This window comes from Mirounga leonina, unplaced genomic scaffold (assembly GCF_011800145.1).
Source record: "Mirounga leonina isolate KUSES-001 unplaced genomic scaffold, KU_Mleo_1.0 Mir_224, whole genome shotgun sequence".
NCBI lineage: Eukaryota > Metazoa > Chordata > Mammalia > Carnivora > Phocidae > Mirounga > Mirounga leonina.
In genome coordinates this window covers 19,287,904-19,303,911 of record NW_023270615.1, presented here as the reverse complement: position 1 = coordinate 19,303,911, position 16,008 = coordinate 19,287,904, and the positions used below count along the sequence as shown (strand labels likewise).

Here is a 16,008-nt window from a genome sequence, read left to right as displayed (position 1 = left end):
GACAGAGCGAGCGAGCAAGCAGGGGGAGAGGGAGAGACAATCTCCAGCAGACTCCCCCCCCCCCCCCCCCCAGCTGATCATGGAGCCCAACATGGGGCTGCATCCTGCGACCCTGAGATCATGACCTGAGCTGAAATCAAGAGTTGGACGGCTCAACTGACTTGAGCCACCCAGGTGCCCTGGAATGGTCTTGTTTTAATTTAGAATTAATGTTTGGGTTGCATCTACCAGTAATTTCTTTGGTTTACCCCGGTATTGTTTAATTCTGTAAAGTTTTTCCTTTAAACTGACTCAGTGAAAGACAGAAGTGATCCTATGTGCTTCCATTTATAATTACTTTTCATAATTTTTTTTCTTAAAGATTATTTATTTATTTGTCACAGAGAGAAAGAGCACAAGCAGGGGGAGTAGCAGGCAGAGGGAGAAGCAGAGACTCCCCACTGAGCAAGGAACCCGATGTGGGACTGGATTCGAGGACCTGGGATCATGACCTGAGCTGAAGGCAGATGCTTAACTGACAGAGCCACCCAGGCAGCCCACTTTTCATAATTTCTAAGGTATTAGTCTAATAAAGTAAGATTCACCTAAAGTATTTATAGTTTCTCAATAAATTATGTCATTGGTGGGGCTGTAGTTTGGTAGAACCTTGTTGGAAAGTAGTTTCATTGCATTTAGATACTTTTCAAAAAAAGATTTTATTTTAGAGAGAGAGTAGGGGAGGGGCAGAGGGAGAGAATCTCTAGCAGACTCCCTGATGAGTGCAGAGCTTGACACAGGAGTTGATCCCAGGACCCTGAGATCATGATCTGAGCAGAAAGCAAGAGTCCGACACTTAACCGACTGAGCCACTCAGGTGCTCCTATATTTAGACATTTTTAAATGTCCATATGTTTGGCTTAGCAGTTCCACTGATAGGAATTTGTTGTATAGATGCATTTGTATGAGTTTGTAAATCTGTATTTGTAAGATTTTTCATGATAGTAGTATTTGTGATATGACAAATTTGAAATACCTGTCCAATATTGGGGTTAGGGCAAAATAAGTGAATTTTTTATCGATACGCTGGAATGTCTTGTCACTATTACAAATAAGAGGAAAATTTTACTATACTCTATGGGAAACAAAATATTTAGTAAGAAGCAAGTTATAGAATTATGTTCTGTGTGTGTTTTAAGATGTTTGTATGTCTTTGTATCTATGCTTTAAGTATTTGCATAATAGTATGTTAGAGTCACAGCAGTCTTTTCTAATTGGTTAATTCTGGGGGTGGGCGGTTGGAGGAGGGCAAGAGGAGGGCTCTGGCTAACATAGTAACAATTGGCTCTAAATAGCTTAATCTGCATTAATAGTAGATCTACCCTCTGTTTGAGGACTGTTGACTTCAGAGTCTTGCTTTTTCTTTGTTTTGTGTGTGTGTGTATGTGTGTGAAATGTATAGAGGTAGTGGCACATTCATGGTCTGTGACATACTAATTGTGGAACTATTCATCGTGAATTTCATTTATGTGGTCACTAGAGTTGTAGTTTCATGTATGAATTGTACTATTCATGGGTTTTCATTCTCTTGTTGATAAAAATTGGGATGTTCCCAGTTTGAGACTGTTAGTTCAGGTCTCCCAAGAACCAGAGGACAACAAATTTGGATCAGGTGTGTTTGTTTGTTTAAAAGATCTTATTTGAGAGAACACAGGCAGAGGGGGAAGGGGCAGAGGGAGAGGGAGAAGCAGACTCCCCACTGAGCAGGGAGCCCGATGTGGGGCTTGACCCCAGAACCCTAGGATCGTGTCCTGAGCTGAAGGCAGATGCTTAACCAACTGAGCCACCCAGGCATCCCAAGTTTGGATCAGACTTAGATGTAGTGGGGGAAATACATGTGTGGGCGTTGTCATCACCTTGGAGGTCTGCTGCATGTGGAGGAGGAAGGGCTGAAGAATGTTTGGGAGACAAAGTTTGATGACCGCAGTGCACTTCTAAGAAAGTTTAATAAGCAAAGCCAGTGAGGAGCCTTCTAGCCAGAGTTGGGAGTCACGGGAGTCCCTTGTCCTGCAGGAATAAGCCTGGTTTAGTATTCTGCCTGTGGCTGGTCATTGGCTAGAAACAGCCTGTGGGAAGTGTGGTGCTGGTGTGGAGTGTGTTGGTGAGTTCAGAGTGGAGCATCTGAGTTCAGAGTGGAGCATCTCTCCATGGTCGGTGATCCAAGAGGCTCATTTTCATGGCTGTCACCGGGCTCACATGAGTGGACTTGCTGTGAACTTTCAGGTGCGTGTTTCTTGCATACTTTTGTGTTCAGTACACTTAGGAGTAGAATTGCTGGGTCATATATTAGGTCTGTGTTCAATATTAGTAGATAATGCCAAACTTTTCCAAAGTAGATACACCAGTTTCTATTCCTACTACAGTAAATACATTCTTGTGGTTCTACATTCTCATCGATACTTGGTATTGTTGGTCTTTGTAAACATTTTAGATATTACAGTGGGTGTGTGGTAGTATCTGGTTCCTGCTTCCTGAGTTAGATGTGGCCATGTATTTATCTTGGTCAGTGAAATGCGAGCAGAAGAGACTTGTCACATAAACTTTAAGAGCAGTGGTGAGATTTGCCACATCCCCTTCCTCCTGCCAGTGATCATGTTTCCAGATGGAGCTTCCTGCAGTGCCGGGCTTTTATGTGTCTACAGTGAGCAGAAAGCAGAGGGAGGTGCAGGAGGGGTGGGGTGGAGAAAAGAAGAGAAGTGGGAGGGTAGGGGTGGGAAGTGGGAAGTATTTTGGGTTAAGTTTTCTTAACTAAGATTTCTGGGGTTTGTAACTAAAGCATATTTAATATAACCTGACAGATAAATCTTTTTTAAAAATACTTTATTTTTAAGAGCAGTTTTAAGTTCACAGCAAAATTGAGCAGAAAGTACAGAGTCTCTTCTACCTCCTGATCCCCTCACCATCCCCTCTAGCCTCCCCCATAATCAACATCCTGCACCAGATTCTGCATTTGTTTGTTACAGTCACTGAACCTTTGTTGACATGTCATCACCATTCTAAGTCCATAGTTTTATGTATTTACTGTTGTTGGTGTATATTCTATGAGTTTTGATAAATATGTGGTATGTATCCACCATTATAGGGTCATACACAGTGGTTTCACTGCTCTAAGAATCGTCTCTGCTTTGCCTATATATATATATGTATATTTTAAGATTTATTTATGGGAGAGAGAGGGAGAGAGCGCATGAGCATGGCGAAGGGCAGAGGGAGAAGCAGACTCCCTGCTGAGCAGGGAGCCCGATGTGGGGCTCGATCCCAGGACTCTGGGATTATGATGTGAGCTGAAGGCAGACACTTAACCTGCTGAGCCACCCAGGCGCCCCTCTGCCTATATTTCTATCTTAATTCTGTTGTGGTCAAAACACTATTTAAAAGCTTTTGAAATTTTTGAAACTTGCTTTATGGCCCAACATATGATGAATATTTGTAAATGTCCAGTGTGTGCTTGGAAAGAATGTGCTTATGTATTTTTTGGATGCAGTGTCTATATATGCTAGCTCAGCTTGGTTAGTCATGTTGAATTTAACATCCTTATTAGTTTTTCCTTTTAGTCTACTGGTTGTATTGCTTAGCAACAGAAATGTATTAATACTGCGATCTTGCATTTGTTCCTCCTTAGTTTTGATAGTTTTTGCTTTAAATATTTTGAGGATATGTTCTTAGGTGCATATATGTTTAGAGTTGTAGGTCTTCCTCATCAGTTGAGTTTTTAAAAATTATTAAGTGTTCCTCTTTAAGACAAATGTATAGTTAGGACAAAGTTTGTTTAGCTGTATATTAATGTAGCTGCACTGTCTTTTCTCTGGTTAATGTATGTAATGTATGTCTTTTTTTACTCTTTATTTTCATACTTTCTGTGTACTTACATTTTGAATGAGTCTGTTGTCAACAGTGTATCATTGGAATTTAAACAATCTAGCCTGACAATGTTTCTTAACATTTGGAACACTTGGTCTGTTGTCACTTAACAAAATCATTGACATAGTTGGGTGTAAATTTTATTTTAAGTATTTTCTCTTTATTATACCTGCTTAATGGCTTTTTTTCTCTCCTTTTTTGTTTTTCTTTGGATGCTTTTTGTTGTTGTTGTTGTTAACTTGGAAGTTATTTAAAACACTTGTTGTTTTTGACTTCTCAAAATGTAATATTTGGTTATTTCCCTCTCTTCCTGGGCACTTAAACTTCATTTATCTCATTTTCACTTATATGCCACTGTTGTGCTCCTTTAATTCTGTATCTATTTTATTTAAGACATTATTAATTTGTATAATCAATAACCATTTAGATTTACCCTTTTCATTGTTTTTCATTCATTGCTGTAATTCTGGTCCTCCAGCTTTGAACATTGTCCTTCTGCCTGAAGAACACTCTTTGTGTTTCTCACCTGTTGAATGACTGCTAATAGTGAATTCTCTGATTATGTTAGCTAAAAATTTCACAAATTGGTTTCTTTTCGAGGGATAATTTTGATGTGTATTGAATTGCCTAAATTGTTGGTTTTCTTCTAAGGTGTTGAAAGAAGTTCCTGAATTACATATTCAGTTTCTATTCTCTCTATGAGAAGTAAGCTGTCAGTTTAATATTTACTCCCATGAGTGGAATTTGTCTTTTTTTTTAAGATCTAATTTATTTATTTGACAGAGAGTGAGAGCACAAGCAGGGGGAGCAGGCAGAGGGAGAGGGAGAAGCAGGCTCCCTGCTGAGCAGGGAGCCTGATGTGGGACTCGAACCCAGGACTCTGGGATCCTGACCTGAACTGAAGGCAGACTCTTAACCAACTGAGCCACCCAGGCGCCTGGAATTTGTCTTTTTTTTTTTTTTTTTAATTTTTATTTTTTATTATGTTCAGTTAGCCACTGTATAGTATAGATCATTAGTTTTTGATGTAGTGTTCAGTGATTCATTAGTTGCATATAACACCCAGTGCTCATCACAACACGTGCCCTCCTTAATGCTCGTCACCCAGTTACCCCATCCTCCCGCCCCCCTCCCCTCTGAAACCCTCATTTTGTTTCCCAGGGTCCATAGTCTCTCATGGTTTGTCCCCCTCTCTGATTTCTCCTCCTTTTAAGGTTTTTTTTTTTTTTTAATCTTTGGTTTTCAACAGTTTTGCTATGATGTGTCTAGGTATATATTTTTATGTATATTTTGTTTTTGTAGGTGCAATTAAATCTGTACTGAAGTTCTTTTCATTCTTTTGAAAAGTGTGTAGGCACCATCTTTTAAAGTATTTCTGCTGCCTGCCTACCACCCCCTTTTCAGAATCCATTGAAAGCATATTAGACCCTCTCAGTTTCTTATCCTCTTCATGCTTCATTCAGGATATTTTCTTCTAATCTCTCTTTCTTCACTAATTTTTAACAAGGTTAGCCTACTGTTAATGTCACCTATTGAATTTATTGTGCTTTTTTCACTTCTGGAAAATCATGTTCTTTGATATTGTCAAAGGTTCAAAATAGCCAGAGTAAAACCAATGAATAACTGATGTAGTAATTAGTAAAAGTTTGTTGTGCACACACCAGAGATACAGTTTGCAAACCTGGAGTGCTGAAATCAGAACATAGAATGAGGGTTAGGGGTATATTGTTATAAAGAAGCTTATATAGTGAGAAGGCAATGATTGTTTAATTTACACAGTGGTTAGTTACAATAGTAGAATTTCCTTAAATGATATGGAATTGATCAGAGGTTATCTCATATCAACCTTGGGAAACAGTTCAAGTTTTGCTTGTGATTTTCAGAGGTACAAGAAAGGAATGTTCCAGATCAAGTTAACCTTGCCAGGTAAGCTGAATTAAGCTTTGCCTGCATGACTAAACTGGTTCTGTCTGCTCAGGGAATCTTCAAGGCTAGTCTCTGCCTGTCCTTGATTTTAACAGTTCCCCCCTTTTGGTCATTTACTTAACAGACTGAGAGTATGACCAACAATTATAATGTTATTCTTGGTTACTACCGCTGATGTAGTCAGGCAGAAGAATGAACACATTTGCTGTTTCCAGTAGTTGAGTCATCAGGCTGGAGGTCCGTGTAGTCACTGTCTTTTTTTTTTTTTTTAAGATTTTATTTATTTGAGAGAGAGAATGAGAGAGAGCATGAAAGGAGGGAGGGTCAGAGGGAGAAGCAGACTCCCTGCCGAGCAGGGAGCCCGATGCGGGACTCGATCCTGGGACTCCAGGATCATGACCTGAGCTGAAGGCAGTCGCTTAACCAACTGAGCCACCCGGGCGCCCCTAGTCAGTGTCTTTATCATTCATGTGGTTATTGTTGATATCATTGAGTTGTTTATTCTGATGGATGACATTTGTCATGTGAGTGGCTGCCAATAGGCATTTAAAACCTTCAGGAGATTATATGCACTAGATGGGTTTGTATGACGACTGTGAGGAGAACAGTAGCCAAAGATTGAAAAATTTCCCAGAGCCGGGATTTTCAGGAGCTAAGATTTAACCAGTCAAATAAATCAAGTGGCTTATAATCAGATTCAGGTTTTACCTAAGTCAGTTTACATTTTTTTTTTAAATGATTACATAGAGCACAACATAACATATAAGCAAACACTTATGTTCAAAATATGTAGGACAGGATGAACGAGAGGATGTTGTATTTCAGAAGGTGGTGTTGCAGGTGGGCTTCCATGTAAATTAGGCCTCTGTAAGGTGAGATCGTTTAGGTGATTTAATGAGAGGCATTTCTATGGAAACAAAAAAACAAAGGTTAGTAGTTCAAGCAAATTATAAATGCTGTTTTGTGAATTTGATGAGCAGCCAGTTGAGGTTTCTAAATGTAGGGTTCTGAGTATCTTTAGATGGAGTGAGGGCAGATAGTGGCAACCTGACAGATTCTCCTGGTTTGCAGCAATAATGTCCCTGGTGATCTTTCTGAGCAGCCACATAGCAACAGGCACGAAAACTGTACACACATGAGCAGTGTGATTCCTCTGAAGTTTCTATCAGGTTGTCCAGTTTTAGGATACGTGGTTCTAGGAAAGAGCCAATTTTAGTTTCATGGTGATTCCATGTCCAAAAAGTGGGAGAAAATTGGAAATGTTAGAGAGTTCTAGCTAAATATTAGAGGAAACTAGAATTCTGGAACCAGCCCAGTTCATGGGTAGAAAACAAATAATAGACTAATCTGATATCCATAAAGGCATATTATTTGATACAATTTTTTCCTTACATCATTTCCATTTCTATTAAAAATAAGAACATAAGACTAGTTTTGCAGATTAAGTCTAGTTTCCGATAAACTTGTCTTGATTATTTATATAAGTGCAGGAAGAATAGTGTTTTGGCCATAAAGACTCTTTTTAAATCTACTTTGCTGGAACTTTTCATAGGGAATCTCGGATTGAACTTTAAAAGTCTCTTTAGGCTAAAAAGCCAAGACAGGGATTTGTCTAATTGTTTCCTGTCATAGGGAGAACAGATTCTTTTTTTTTTTTTTAAGATTTTATTTGAGCGAGAGTGTGCATGAGCAGGGGGAGAGGGAGAAGCTGACTCCCCGCTGAGCAGGGAGCCTGATACAGGGCTCAGTCCCAGGACCCTGAAGGCTGATGCTTAGCCGACTGAGCTACCCAGGCGACCTGGGAGAACAGATTCTTAACTGAACTTTTGCAGAAGCATACGTTGTCAAATTTTGTTATAAAGACATACATTACTAAATTGCCGTTAAGTCATAGATAACTTGAGAGGAGAAAAGGGAGTCCTTTAAATTAGGAAAACAAAACATTAAAGAACCAGCAGTGTTTTAAATGAAGTCATAAAAGTCATGATCATCTTTATCAACTTATTCAGTCCTCTGTAATTCTTTGTCTTTTGTTAGCAGTTCAGTTTTTGTGTCAGAGTTTTGGAAATTCTTACCCCAGTTCAGTTTTACGATTTTGAGAGTTTCAGAAATCTTTATTCTAGAGTAATTGTCAGAGTCTTTTCTGTGAATCTCCTTGAAGATGAAGCATTTTTGCAGGCACAGTTTTGTAAAAGCATCAGAGTAAAACAATAACTGTGATAAAAGACTTAAAATTTGGTGATGGTTAAGGGTCAGATGAGACATTATTAGAAGGTAATTGACGGGGGTTTGGTTATTTTTGTATTATATAGTATTGTAAGACAGTAGTTGGAATTGCGACTTATAACATGTGCCAGAACATTTCAGATTTTTAAGATTTCCATATAATTTCCAGAATACTTATATTTATGAAAGTGCAACATAAAGAAGGGTTCGTATTATTTCTTATTTGATAATGCTTACCATGTAAATGCTGGCCATACCTGTTTTATTGCACTTCACATTATTGTGCTTTGCAGATACGGTATTATTATTATTTTTTTTTAATAGATTGAAGGTTTGTGGCAACCCTCTTGAGTCTCTTGGCACCATTTTCTTTTTTTTTTTAAAGATTTTTTTTTAAATTTTTTTTTTTAAGATTTTATTTATTTATTTGAGAGAGAATGAGAGAGCGCACACGAGAGGGGGGAGGGTCAGAGGGAGAAGCAGACTCCCTGCTGAGCAGGGAGCCCGATGCGGGACTCGATCCCGGGACTCCAGGATCATGACCTGAGCCGAAGGCAGTCGCTTAACCGACTGAGCCACCCAGGCGCCCTAAAAGATTTTATTTTTTAAAGTATTCTCTATACCCATTGTGAGGCTCAAACCCACAACCCCAAGGTCAAGAGTTGCATGTTCTGATTGAGTCAGCTAGGTGCCCTGGTGCTATTTTTTTTTAACAGTATTTGCTTACTTTGTGTGTCTGTGTCACATTTTGATAATCCTTAGAATATTTCATACATTTTTGTTAATGTGATACTTGTGATCTTTGATCATTGATCTTTGATTTTACTATTGTAATTGTTTTGGGGCACTAGAAACCATGCGCAAATAAGGTGGTCAACCTAATCGATAAATGTTTCATGTGTTCTGACTGCTCTACTGTCTGGCTGTTCCCTGTCTCCTGCTCTCCCCTGGGATACAACAATATTGAAATTAGGCCAATTAATAACCCTACAATGGTCTCTACATATTCAACTGAGAGGAAGAGTCATCTGGCTCTTCGCTTTCAGTCAAAAGCTAGAAAGGATTGAGCTTAGTGAGGAAGGCATGTTGAAAGCTAAGATGGGCTGAAATCTAGGCCTCTTGAACCAGTTAACCAAGCTGTGGTTGCAAAGGAAGTTTTTGAAGGAAATTAAAAATGCTATTCCAGGGGCACCTGGGTGGCTCAGTCGTTAAGCGTCTGCCTTTGGCTCGGGTCATGATGCCAGGGTCCTGGGATCGAGCCCCGCATCGGGCTCCCTGCTCAGCGGGAAGCCTGCTTCTCCCTCTCCCACTCCTGCTGCTTGTGTTCCTGCGCTCGCTATGTCTCTCTCTGTCAAATAAATAAATAAAATCTTAAAAAAAAAATGCTACTCCAGTGAACACACAAGTGATTAAGAATGTGAAGCAGCCTTACTGCTGATACGGAGGAAGTTTGGTCTGGATAAGTGATCAGACCAGCCACAACATTCCATTCAGCCAAAGTTTCACCCAGAGCAAGGCCCTGACTCTTCAATTCCAAGAAGCCTGAACGGGGCGAGGAAACTGCGGAAGGAGAGTTTGAAGCTAGCAGAGGTTGGTTCCTGAGGTCTCAGGAAAGAAGCTGTCTCTGTGACATAAAAGTGCGAGGTGAGGCAGGAGGTACTGATGTGAGCGCTGCAGCAAGCGATCCAGAAGGTCTGGCTGAGGGAATTAATGAAGATGCTTCCGTTAAACAACATTTTTAGCGTAGATGAACCAGCCTTAAAGTGAAGGGTGTTACCTACGCCTTCCACAGCTGGAGAGAAGTCAGTGCATGGCTTCAAAGCGTCAGGCGCCCCTGACTGTCCTGTTGGGGGCTGATGCCGCTGATGACTTGACGTTGAAGCCATTCTGAAAATCTTAGGGATCTTAGGAAGTATGCTAAATCTACTCTGTTCGTGCTGTAGAAATGGGGATAGCACGTCTGCATACAACATGGTTTATGGAGTATTTTAAGTCTGCTGATAAAAGCTACTGTCAAGGAAAAAAGTCTCTTTTCAAAATATAAGTAACTGCTTATTGACAGCGCACTTGGTCACCCACGAACTCTGACGGAGATATCCAGTGAGATTAATGCTTCATGCTGGTAACATAACATCCATCCTGCATCCTGGATTAAGGAGCAGTTTCGATTTTCAAGTATTATTGAGGAAATACCTTTTGTAAGGTTTTATAGCTGCCATAGATAGTGATTTCTCTGATGGGTCTTAGCTTGACCACACACAGTGATTTCTCTGAAGAAAACTTCTGGAAAGGATTCACTATTCTAGATGCCATAAAAAACATTTGTGATTCATGGGAAGGCCAAAATGTCATCCACAACAGAAATTTGGAAGTAGTTGATTCCAACACTCCCATGAATGGCTTTGAGGGGTTCAAGACTTCAGTGGAGGAAGTCACTGCAGATGTGGGGGAAACAGCAAGAGAACCAGGATCAGAAGTGTGGCCTGAAGATGGGACTGAACTGCTAGAATCTCATGATAAAACTTGAACAGATGAGGAGTTGCTTCTTAACGGATGAGCAAAGAATGACCTGAGCCGAAGGCAGACGCTTAAAGACTGAGCCACCGAGGCGCCCCAAGAAAGTGGATTCTTGAGATGGAATCTATTGGTTAAGATGCTGTGAAGATTGTTGAAATAAAAACAAAGGATTTAGAATATCACAGGAACATAGTTGTAAAGCAGTGTCAGGGTTTGAGAGGATGGACTCTAGTTTTGAAAGAAGTTCTGTGGGTAAAATGCTACCAAACAGCATCACATGCTATAGAGAAATACATGCTACAGAGAAATTTTTTCCTGAAGGAAGAGTCAATTCATGTGGCAAACTTAATGGTTGTCTTATTTTCAGAAACGGCCACAGTCACCCAGCCTTCAGCTGCCAGCACTCTGATGGATTAATAGCCATCAACATTGTGGCAAGACCCTCCACCAGCAAAAGATAAAAAATTTTAATTTAACAATGTATTTTTTTACTTTGTTCAGAATTTGATTTGGGGGAGTTTATTAAAAATGTGAAAAGCTTGGGGTGCCTGGGTGGCTCAGTTGGGTAAGCGTCTGCCTTCAGCTCAGGTCACGTTCCCAGGGTTCTGGGATCGAGCCCTGCATCGGGCACCACGCTCAGCAGGGAGCCTGCTTCTCCCTCTACCTCTGCCTGCCATTCCCCCTGCTTGTATTCTCTTTCAAAAAATGTCAAAAGGTTTAAAACATTTGATCAAATAGGACTGTAGTGTGTGAAGCGATACTTCGTTATCCCTTCAACGAAAATGAAAAGATTTCAGTGGTAAGTACATGTAAAAAAAATCCACAAAATTTAACTGTTTTAGTAGAGAAGACTTATTTTTCTAAGAAGTCAAAGACAGTTGAAGACAATGTGGAACACAGGAAATTATTCTTGTAGGTTATTACATTAAAGGCAGAGAAAAATCTTTGTTTATAATTTCTTATTAAGAGCAGACCAGTAGTCTGAAAAGAAGCTTGTCCATTTAACAGAAAGCCAAATTCTAAGCTTGCACTAGGGTACTTTTAAAATAAAATTCTTCTTTTTCTTTCTTTCTTTTTTTTTTTTAACTTAAATAGGCCCATCCTAATCTTAGCTTGACCACACACAAAATATGTTTCTTAAAATTCCTTTTTCCACAAACCTTCTAAGACTTTTATATCTATTTAGGTTTTGTTCTGTTTTTTTCCTTTTTTCACCCTTATTCTGGGATAATTATTTTACTTAAGGATAAAATTATTTGTTTCCTTCAACAAAGATGCATCTCTATTCCTCATATCTCTTTAACAGAAACCATAGATTCTACTTCTTGTATACATTTTCTTTCATCATTATTTCTAGTAGTACAAATTTGTGTAAAAAAATACTTTTTTGGTGGTTTGCTGGCAAGATGGCCGAGTAGGAGGGCCTTAAGCTCCCTTGTCCCATGGATACAACTAGATAACACAGCAGCCTAAATAACCGAGAAAATGATCTGAAGACTGGCAAAACAAGCTCCACAACTAAAGGTAGCAAAAATGCCCCATCAAAGAAGGTAGGAAAGGTGAAGATGTGGTCTGGGAGCAAAACAGACTATGGCCGTTTGAGGTGTGGAGGGAGCTGGTGGGAAGGAGAAGGGCAGTAAACAGTTTCATACCAGGGAGCCCAGGAATGGGGAGGATGAATCCCTGTAACGTTTGCCTTTGAAAGCAAGAGGGCCCGAATTTGTGAGTTCTTGTAATCAGCAGGACTTAAAGCCTGGAATTCTAAAAATCAGCAGAATCAGCTCAGAACCCAGAGGGAGAGGGCGTTAGTAAACTGAATCCCCCATCCTTAAAGAGATCGCTTGACCGGCAGCAGCCTGAGCAGATGTGGCCTAGAACTAGCAGTTTGAAAAACACTGGTGGCAGCTGGGAGAGTGATTTGCCCATCTTGAAGTGTGGCCCAGGGAGACAGTGATCATAGGGAGGGGACTCCCACTGAACAAAAGAGCTGGCAGGCATCATTTCCCTCCTCTGCCCCCCAGCATGAAAAAAGGCCATCTGTGGGAACCAGTGTGGCGCTGACACTCCTTATCTAACTTGCTTACACCTGCACTCCACACCCTCCCCTGAAACCCACACCCCCCCCCCCCCCCCCCCTGGCGGATCTGCCCTTCCCAGTCATGCTCCCTTCAGTCCCAGCGCTGTGGGCCCCTCACCCAGAAAAAACCAAGACAAACCCTGCCAACACCACATTTCCTGATCCGCACATTTTGCAGGATGTCAGTTTGGGTGCAGGTCTCCTTTTTGCAAGCAGACCACCGCACTTGTTAAAATGCATCCCATCCTGCTGGGGACCAAACATTGCAAACAAAAGGCAAAGAGAGCCTCTGCAGACGACTGGACTGAAGGAAAAAGTGCCCAGGACTTAATAGCAGAGCACATGCAATGCACATAGGAGACACTCCCTGAAGTGCCAGGACCTGGGGAATGGGACACTGCACTGCAGGGCACTACAGGACTTCTTCACAAGGCTCTTACCAAAAAGAGAAAGAGAAGTAACTGACTCTCCTAACACAAAACAGACCTAGAAAGCCAGACAAAATGAGACTGAGAAAAGGATCAAACCACAGCAAGAGACCAAAGTGAAATGGATACAAGTAATATACTTGATAGGGAATTTACAATAATGATCATAAAGATACTCACTGGACTGGAGGAAAGAATGGAGAACATCAATGAGACCCTTGACACAGAGATAAAAAAAGAATCAGATCAAGAACCTAATAAGTGAAACTAAAAATATACTTGATGGAATAAATAGGCTAAGTGAAGGGGAGGAAGAAATGAATGACCTGGAAGACAGAGTAGAGGAAAGTAAGCTGAGCAAAGGAGAGCAGAGCAAATTACGCAAATTGAGAATAGTCTTTGGGCACTTAGTGGCTGCATCAAGGTAATAAGATTTGCATTTTGAGATCATGGAAGAGAGAGGAAAGGGGGCAGAAAATGTATTTGAAGAAATAATAGCCAATAACTTCCTGAATCTGGGGGAGGAAACATCCAGATCCAGGAGGCACAGAGATCCCTTGGAAAATTGAACCCAAGGAGGTCCATCCCAAGACACAGTAATTAAAATGCAAAAAGTAGCAGTAAAGAACATTTAAAAGCAGTAGAAGGAGATAGCTATATACAAGGAACCCGCATAGGGCTATGAGTAGATTTTTCAGCAGAAAGTTTGCAAGCTAGAAGGGAAGTGGCATGTTACATTCAACGTGCTGAAAGAGAAACATTTGCAGCCAAGAATATTCTATCCAGCAAGGCTATCATTCAGAGCAGGAGAGATAAAGAGTTTCTCAGACAAAAAGTAAGAGTTCATGAGCACTGAACCAGCCCTACAAGGCATATCAAAGGGGACTTTGAGTGGAAAGGAGAGATCATAAGGGAGAGTATGAAAAGAAGAAAAAACCAAAAACAGTAAAAATGAATATTTCTGTAAAAATAAAAGGATTCATAAAATAAAAAGGATGTAAAATATGACACTATATACCTAAAATGGGGGGAGAGGAGTCAAGAATGGGTTTAAACGTAAGTGACCATCAATTTAATGTAGACTGGACCACTTTCTTTGACCATACAGAAAAACAAACTCAGAACAGATTAGAGACTTAAGGTGAGATCTGAAACTATAAAAATTTTGAAGAGAACATAAGCAGTGATCTTTCTGACATCAGCCATAGCAGTATTTTTCTAGAAGTCTCCTGAGGCAATGGAAACAAAAGCAAAAGTAAACTACATCAACATAAAAAGCTTCTGCACAGTAAAGGAAACCATCAACAAAAGTAAACATCAACCTATGGAATGGGAGAAGACATTTGCAAATGGCACATCCAGTAAAGGATTAGTATCCAAAATACATAAAGAACTGATAGAACTCACCAAAGTAACAATCCAATTAAAAATTGCGCAGAAGACACGAACAGACATTTCTCCAAAGAAGACATCCCCATGTTCTACAGACACATGAAAAGATGCTCAGTATCACTCATCATCAGGGAAATGCAGATCAAAAGTACAGTGAGATATCTCCTCACATCGGTCAGAATGATTAAAATAAAAAACAGGAAACAAGTGTTGGTGAGGTTGTGGAGAAAAGGGAATCCTCTTTCACTGTTGGTGGGAATGCAAGCTGGTGCAGCCACTCTGGAAAACAGTATGGAAGATTCCTCAAAAGTAGAACTACGTTACGATCCAGCAATTGCACTACTGGGTATTTACCCAAAGAATACAAAGGTACTAATTCAAAGGGATACATGCACCCCGATGTTTATAGCAGCATTATCAACAGCAGCTGATTTATGGAAGCAGCCCAAGTGTTCATCAGTAGATGAATAAAGAAGGTGTGGTGTATATATACTTTGGAATATTACTCATCCATAAAAAGCATGAAATCTTGCCATTTGCAGCGATGTGGATGGATATAGAGAGCATTATGCTAAGTGAAATAAGTCAGAGAAAGACAAACACTGTACGACTTCACTAATATGTGGAAGTTAAACGAACAAAGGGGAAAAAGGAGACAGAGACACAAATCAAGAAACAAACTTAACCACAGAGAACACAGTGCTGGTCACCAGAGGGGAGGTGGGCAGGGGGATGGGGGAAATGGGATGGAGGAAGCACGTAATGGGGATTAAGGAATGAAAATCATAAAGATAAGTAAACAGATAAATACTTTTTGTTGACAGTTGCAACTTTATTAGTTCAGATGGTCTCAATTTCTTTTTTTTTTTTTAAGATTTTATTTATTTATTTGACAGAGAGACACAGCGAGAGAGGGAACACAAGCAGGGGGAGTGGGAGAGGGAGAAGCAGACTTCCTGCGGAGCAGGGAGTCCGATGCGGGGCTCGATCCCAGGACCCTGGGATCATGACCTGAGCCAAAGGCAGACGCTTAAGGACTGAGCCACCCAGGCGCCCCGGATGTTCTTAATTTCTAAAACTTAATGACTACTATCTAGAAAAGAAATTTGAAAGGCAGATGTTAGAGATTAATCACAGGTTCACTGTTAGAGGATAATAGACGTGTTTGTGTATTACACGGAATGAGTATAAATTCCTGGTACATAGTTTACATGAACCATGTGCCTTTTGATGATGACAGTATTAGATTGTGTCTGTAGGGTCTCCTGACCTTGTTGTGCTGGAGTGGGAGTGATAGGACAGGTGGGGGCTGCAGATCCCTCATTATTGCTGAGAGGAGAATCAAGATTTGAAAGAGGTGGGTCAGCAAACTCTAAACTGATAGCAGAGCTGTGAATACTGGGGAGCTGCCCCCAGAACTCAGCAGCCTTGCAAGTTCAGTTGGCCCTTGAACAAGGACTGAACTGTACAGGTCTGCTCACGGGCAGGTGTTTTTCAGTAAATAATACAGGACAGTACTGTAAAAATACGCTTTCTTATGCGTTT

The 16,008-nt window shown here is 40.4% G+C and overlaps 1 protein-coding gene across 1 annotated transcript in view; it reads left to right on the top strand.

The window, feature by feature from the left end:
* The first annotated feature begins 438 nt into the window (after nucleotides 1–438).
* SPIN1 (spindlin 1) overlaps nucleotides 439–16,008 on the top strand; it is a 67,512-nt gene continuing 51,942 nt past the window's right edge. Inside the window, exon 1 of the mRNA XM_035029223.1 lies at nucleotides 439–557. The gene's annotated coding sequence lies outside the window, so the exon portion shown is untranslated. The remainder of the gene's footprint in view (nucleotides 558–16,008) is intronic.